Genomic DNA, 7,401 nt, shown 5'->3' on the forward strand with positions numbered 1-7,401 from the left:
ACAGGAATCAGGACTATTAAAGCCAATGCAATTGCCTATTTTACAAACGGTGGGCCTACCACATGGATGGGCATTCATAAAATTCCATTGCGGGCAACACTGGAGGTTACACTTCAGCAAGCATGGACTGACTCCGACGTCTTTTGGACTTCTTTTTTTGGTGCAGTTCTGGACCGGCCTTGTTTTCCACATCCACTGACATTGGTGTTTGGTTCAAATTTTGTCCGATCTGGACCAGCCTTGATTTGGCCCAAACATAGACATCTATAAATGACTTATTTTCAACTGTCATTCAGAACAGAAAATTAACCTGATTTCAACACAAAATATATATTTTTCAACGTCCGGAAACGATGGCTTTTCAACATCCTGGAAAATATGTATTTTAAACATACCTTTTCATCTTTCATCAGAACCTAAATTGAACTTAACTTCAATGTCTGCAAAAAAAGCCTTACTGGGACTATTCTAGTTTTGCAGGGGGTATAATTTTTTGTTCAAGGGCGGCTTTGATTTCTTAAGCTACAGTAAGTATGTAAAATACTGTATATGGCATGTAAATGTTGATATACAAAGAGGGAAGATTACGATTTGAAACCCAGTAACAGTAGCACACAGTGGTTCTTGAATGTCAAGACTAGTTTGTTCCAATGATTCAGTTACATTGGAGTGGAATGGCGCATGTCAAGGTGAAGAGGTCAAACACACAATGTTCGTCCATCAGACCGTTTGTCTCCGTGTTTTGGGAGTGGGGTCTCCAGTTACCACGCCGACTGCTCTCTGGCCCCGTCACTCAGTGCCCCAACTCGTCCTTCTTCATTTCTACACACATAATGTGTACACGCACACACACACTGAACAGAAGCATAACTTTTCATTCTCATCTTCAATTCCAGTAATTACTCAACAGCATAGCAACATGACTGTGTTTACCTCAGGCAGGTCCATAAGATTTTACTGAGTTACAGTTCATATAAGAAATCAGTCAATTGAAATAAATTAATTGGGCCCTAATATATGGCTTTCACTTGTCTGGGAATATAGATATGCATCTGTTGGTCACAGATATCTTTCAAAAAAGGTAGGGTTGTGGATCAGAAAACCATACAGTATCTGCTGTGACCACCATTTTCCTCATGCAGCTTGACACATCTCCTTCGCATAGAGTTGATCAGGCTGTTGGTTGTGGCCTGTGGAATGTTGTCCCACTCCTCTTCATTGGCTGTGTGAAGTTGCTAGATATTGGCGGGAACTGGAACATGCTGTCGTACGTGTCGATCCAGAGCATCCCAAACATGCTCAATGGGTGATATGTCTGGTGTGTATGCAGGCCATGGAAGAACTGAGACATTTTCAGCTTCAAGGAATTGTGTACAGATCCTTGCAACATGGAGCCGTGCATTATTATGCTGTAACATGAGGTGATGGCGGCGGATTAATGGCATGACAATGGGCCTCAGGATCTCTTTACGGTATCTCTGTCCATTCAAATTGCCATAGTTAAAATGCAATTGTGTTCGTTGTCTGTAGCTTATGCCTGTCCATACCATAATCCCATGGGGAACTCTGTTCACAACGTCAACATCAGCAAACAGGGTGGCAGGGTAGCCTAGTGGTTAGAGCGTTGGACTAGTAACCGGAAGGTTGCAAGTTCAAACCCCCGAGCTGACAAGGTACAAATCTGTCGTTCTGCCCCTGAACAGGCAGTTAACCCACTGTTCCTAGGCTGTCATTGTAAATAAGAATTTGTTCTTAACTGACTTGCCTAGTTAAATAAAGGTTAAATACATTTAAAAAATTAAACGCTCACGCACACAACGCCATACACGTGTTTGTGAGGCTGGTTGGGACATATTGCCAAATTCTCTAAAACAACAATGAAGGTGGCTTATGGTATAGAAATGAACATTCAATTATCTGGCAACAGCCCTGGAGTCAGCATGCCAATTGCATGATCACTAACAGGGATGTACACACATTTGTGCACAGCATTTTAGAAAAGTAACCGTTTTGTGCACATGAAACATTTCTGGGATCTTTTATTTCAGCTCATGAAAGATGGGACACTTTACATCTTGTGTTTATATTTTTGTTCAAATGGCATTCCCACAGCCCTGGACCTCACAACACATAACCTTGCCCTTAACCCCCACATACTACACAGTGCAAGCATCCTGGCAAGCATCCTGGCACCCAAACATGGACAAACACATGCACACTTTTCAAAACCCATCCAATTGGTCATGATGAAAACTGTACAGATGTAGGATCTTAGTTTGAGCCGGTTTGCTACAGCAAGAACTGTGGATTATAATGAATGAGCATATTTTTAGGGGGTTGGTACATTGATACAAGGGAAAATCAAGTTTGACATTTCAAATAGGAAATTACAAACTTCAGAAGCCTTTTTAAACCTCAAATACACTACGAGTTTTACATTTACTGCATTGCAGGAAAGTTATCCTGCAACAGGGGGATTAAATGATGATCCTACATCTGTACAGACATGATGCATGAGGCACATGGGACAAGCTTATGAGGACTTATGTGCTTATAGGATCTCTGTGTTGAATCCATACAGTCAAGAGATCCTGGGTTTGTACAGCCATTGCACGTAACATGCTGTCTGTCTGTGTCAGCCATCCGGAGACCTCGGCCGTTTGGATGCCTATTGGCCCTGCAGTCTTCTTCACAACCCTCAGCTGCTCCCAGGTCAAGGCTGCTGCTTGTGTGGAATGTTTGTTGTTCGCTCCTCCCACCATATCTATCCCTTCATATTTGAGAGTCATTCAATACCTCCGCCATCAAGGTCTCTCCATGCTGACAGATAGCCCCCACGCCCCGCATTGTGTGCAGATTACTAGCAGTTAGGGAAGAACGCATCTCACAGGTGCACCGTCCAGTTCAATGTGCTACCTATCAACCCCACCCCCAAACGAGTGGCTATTTCAAAGTCACTATTGGGCATGGTCAAATTTAGCGCCCCTCAACAAATGTAACAATGAGCCCCGGGAATTAGGTTACAACAACCTGGCCATGTCCCCTGGGACACCGTCCCTGCACCTGCCTCAGCCAGGGGACAGGCAACATATTTGCCAGAATGCGGCAGGGGGACTCTGGCAAATATGAATTTAACACCCTTCGTAACCGCCCACCTCAAAGTGACATGAGCGGAGCATCCCAGCAATGGAACGTTAATTCTCTCTCCCTGCTTGTAGCACACAGGGGGAAGAAGGGTGTTAATGACTAGATTGATATCACAGATGGAACAATGAGGTAGTTATACAAGTCTTTGGTGATATCTCCTTACGAAACAAATATCCGTAAAGAGCAAAGAAGACAGAAAACTGTCTGCTTGGACTTGGCCTCTGTGTCTCAGCGTCATTTCAGAAAGCCAGGGGACTATTTCAGGCTGTGCGTCTCTCTGAAGAGGACCTTACCTGAGCTCTGTGGGTGGCTGAGTGTGAGTTCAGCTGCTCTTTCTCTGTCTATTGAGTTTCAACTAACAGAGTGTCGTGCTTACACCTATCAAGGAGAGTTTACAGAGGGATGGGAAAAAGAGGGTAGTCAGATTAACGGCGGATTAAGAGGGCTTCCAGACCTTGGCTTTTCTTCTTTGAGTTACCGATGGAATAAAAAGAGATTCCCAGCAGGCCAGTAAGACAAGCTTGAGCCTTTCTGTTGAGGTGATACTAAGCACTTCTTTCCTTGCCTGAACACTGGACCTGGCTTTGGATAATGTTAGAGGTTTAGACACAGATTTTTTCTGTGGTTTGATGCTGACAGAAAAGCACTTGCCGGGTGTTGATTTATGGACAATAAAATATTCACACGACAAGTTTAGCTACCTGATATGCCATACAGCAGCCACAGCAGTCTGACACAGAATCAATCAGAGAACACGTGGATGGCTTGAGGTCTCTCTGTGCACTGGAAAGGAAGAGCGAGTAAGTGAGCAAGGGAGTGAATAGTGGAGTCAGTGAGCGAGCACTTGTTGTCCCTCCTCGGGGACAGCAAATTTCCACCAGCACAACCCAACAACTTCTGTTCAAAGACCCCGAGAGCTAGTGGCTGCTGTCTATTTTCTCCCTCTCCTTCTCATTTCGATCTACCCCACTGCACTTGGAGGGGCAATAAATAGCCACAGGTTCGCTGAGTGTGGAGCTGCTATCTAATCAAAGCTTAATTCAACACTGCCGCAAAACAATTTATCCGACAAAGTACTTGGCGATAGAATACAACCTCAGACACTACCTCACTCTCTCTCTCAAGCTCAGCGAGGAAGTGAAAAGAGTGTGTGGCCTGGAGGGTCAGGTCTGCACCCAGAGGAGAGGGCGAGGCGTGGAGCAGCCAGAGAGGGTGCGAAGTGGGGTGGACGAGTGTGTCTCCTTGTCGTCCATCTAGGGGGGAGCAGAGGCTTCTCCAGCCTGTCTGCAGCTCACCACACTAAAATAACCCAACACCCACAAGAGGGAGGCTGTTGCCCAGCGGGTGTGAGGATTGGACACACTTCAAGGGCAGAGGAGCCCACCGCCAGACTGATAGATTGGAGTGTAAGAGCACACTACAGGAGAGTGGACTGAGGGGAGTTTACTTGCCAAGCAAGGTAAGAACTGAAATGATTTCACATAGAATACATGAACACATTTAATATAGATGATTATGTGTGTTGGCTTGAAAAAGTGTTTTTGGATGAAAAAGTTAAGAGCAACCTACTAAGTACATTAAGGGAAAGATACCTAATAACAAGATTACACATTGGTTGCATTGCCCTGTAAGCAGTCTATGGACAAGGTATGACAGCAATCCATGCTTTGGTTTTGTTTACCTGGGCACTGTATCAAATGGTACCTATATTATATTAGCATTGTTTGGCTTCATGTCCAAGTCATCCTAAATGATCTAAAAATGTATTGTGTATCTCAATGAAGTTACTTATAGATGATTTGGACATGAAGCATGAAAATGCTAATATTTCAAGTCTTTTACCCCGTTGAGACATGTGCTTTTCGTTCCTGGGGGTTGAGTTATATTCTAAGCCCATTGACTTGCTCTGCTCACTTGAGATTCCTTTTCCAGATCAAAAGCTACAGGCAACCAAATGTAATAAGGGGACCACAGTGACCCGTAAATCAGTGAATAAATACCACAACTTCCTAATAAAAAGCCAACGAGAGTGTATAATCTGATTTCACTGGCCCGCACAACCCACTGGGCACACACTGGTGGAATCAACGTTATTTCGACTTCATTTCAATGAAATGACCTTTAACCAACGTGGAGTAGACATTAAATTGACGTGTGTACCCATTTGGAAGGCGTTCTCTGCAACAAGACTAGATGGGCAACACGGCTTAGTGTAGCAGGTGTGTGTGTAGCCTACACAAGCGTGTGTCTGTTTGGGTGTTTGTAAGTTCCGCTGATGAGAGAAAGAGTTTTGTATTTATGAGAAAATACTTTTGTCTACAGCATACGTGAGGTCATGACAATTCCGGCTCTCACATCTCGTGTTAGCCCACTTGCTTTTGATTTAAGGTCCTTCAATAAACACCAATGTAGACATGCTGGGCACATCGACAGGAACCCAGTATCAGTGAGACTCATCTGCCAAGGCTTCATTGTGTTATTTTCTGGCTGCAGCACCGCAGGACTCGACCCTTGTCCTCCTTCACTGTCACACAGTGATCTCTCTGCCTCCTGTCCTCTACAGATGCTTCCTAGTGATTTGTAGGAGCTGGCAAAACCCAAAGTAGGGAGTATCTAACACACTTAGGGGTTGTTATTGGCAACATCAGGCCCAAAGCATTTTCAGGTTCGGTCATTGACTATCTGCAAGTCAGACTCCAAGTCATTGACTGTAGGCCGTTAGTATAACAGCTTCATGATAATGAAGCCGCTGAAAGCTAAATAACTCATCTTGCACATTATGCCCTGCAATGAGGCAATATTATGCTAAAGACCCTTGTAGAGATTCTCCAGAAAAGCCCATTTCTTTCCTCTGTTGCCATAGCAGCCGTTGACCCCTGTGGCAATCAACCAGTGTTCTGGTGGGGTTAGCAACTGGATTATTCACTTCCAGGGCACATAGCATGTGAGAGGCACATGTGAGAAGGATGAGCCACATTGCACAAACAATAAAGACAGATATTCAGTTGATTCATAAAGGCTTCTCCTCTTTCAGACGCTGTATTTTCCCTCCTAATCCGCAAATAAAGACAGAAAAAAAACGGTGGCAGCTAATGAATACTAGACAGAGTTTTGGCAAGGTAGATTGGTAATTCATTCTAGAGACAGGCGAAGGAGTCCGAGTGCAGTGACTCATACTATGAAACTGTCTGGCTAGAGTCACCTTTCACAACAGCCCTGTATACGTAACAGGGAAGGTCTATGCAGTTAGATAAGACAAAAGGACTCTTTCAGGGTCTTTTTTCCCCTATGAGCCAATGCATGTTCTGCCTTGGAGAGGAAATGAACACTTGGGCCAATGGGAGTGGTGCAGGAGCATGTCATAAAGTATGTCATCCATAAACATTGATTTTGTATATTGTATTTGTTGCCTTTATAATACGTAGAGGATTCTGAGGCCTGACAAATGATTTCCCCCTGTCCCTGAGCTTAAGCTTAATGTGTTACCAGAGGACTTCTTGAGTGGAAAAGCTCTGGGCTTTTAGATAGTAAAACTGTCTAAGACAAAGGGAACCAGAAAGATCATGAATGAATTAAGAACGTGTGGGAAAAGATATTCAATGAAGTCAAGTACATAACAGGATGATAGCATGGGAAGGAACTCGGGTCCAAAGACAAACGATGGGAAAAGCACACACACAGTACAGTGCCTTGCGAAAGTATTCGGCCCCCTTGAACTTTGCGACCTTTTGCCACATTTCAGGCTTCAAACATAAAGATACAAAACTGTATTTTTTTGTGAAGAATCAACAACAAGTGGGACACAATCATGAAGTGGAACAACATTTATTGGATATTTCAAACTTTTTTAACAAATCAAAACTTAAAATTGGGCAATCATGAAGTGGAACAACATTTATTGGATATTTCAAACTTTTTAACAAATCAAAAACTGAAAAATTGGGCGTGCAATTGGGCAGGCCAAAACTTTCAACCTTTGATTCTTACTTCTCTCAGTGATACATTTTGTCCCTGATATTTGTGTAAAGCAATGGGATTGCAGTCAGAATCAAAGCAGGAAATGGCACAATAAATTGGCCACATATAATGATGCAAATGTTTTCATTTGATTAAGAATGACAATTTGACCATGTATATTTTGGGAAGGCATTACAATGAAAAAAAACTAACAAATGACAACAAACACATTCCCTTTTCTGATCTCTATTGTTGTAGTGTGTAATGCATACAAGTGTTCATTTAGCAATTTTCTAA

The sequence above is a fragment of the Oncorhynchus keta genome, chromosome 36 (genome assembly GCF_023373465.1).
Source record: "Oncorhynchus keta strain PuntledgeMale-10-30-2019 chromosome 36, Oket_V2, whole genome shotgun sequence".
Classification (NCBI taxonomy): Eukaryota; Metazoa; Chordata; class Actinopteri; order Salmoniformes; family Salmonidae; genus Oncorhynchus; species Oncorhynchus keta.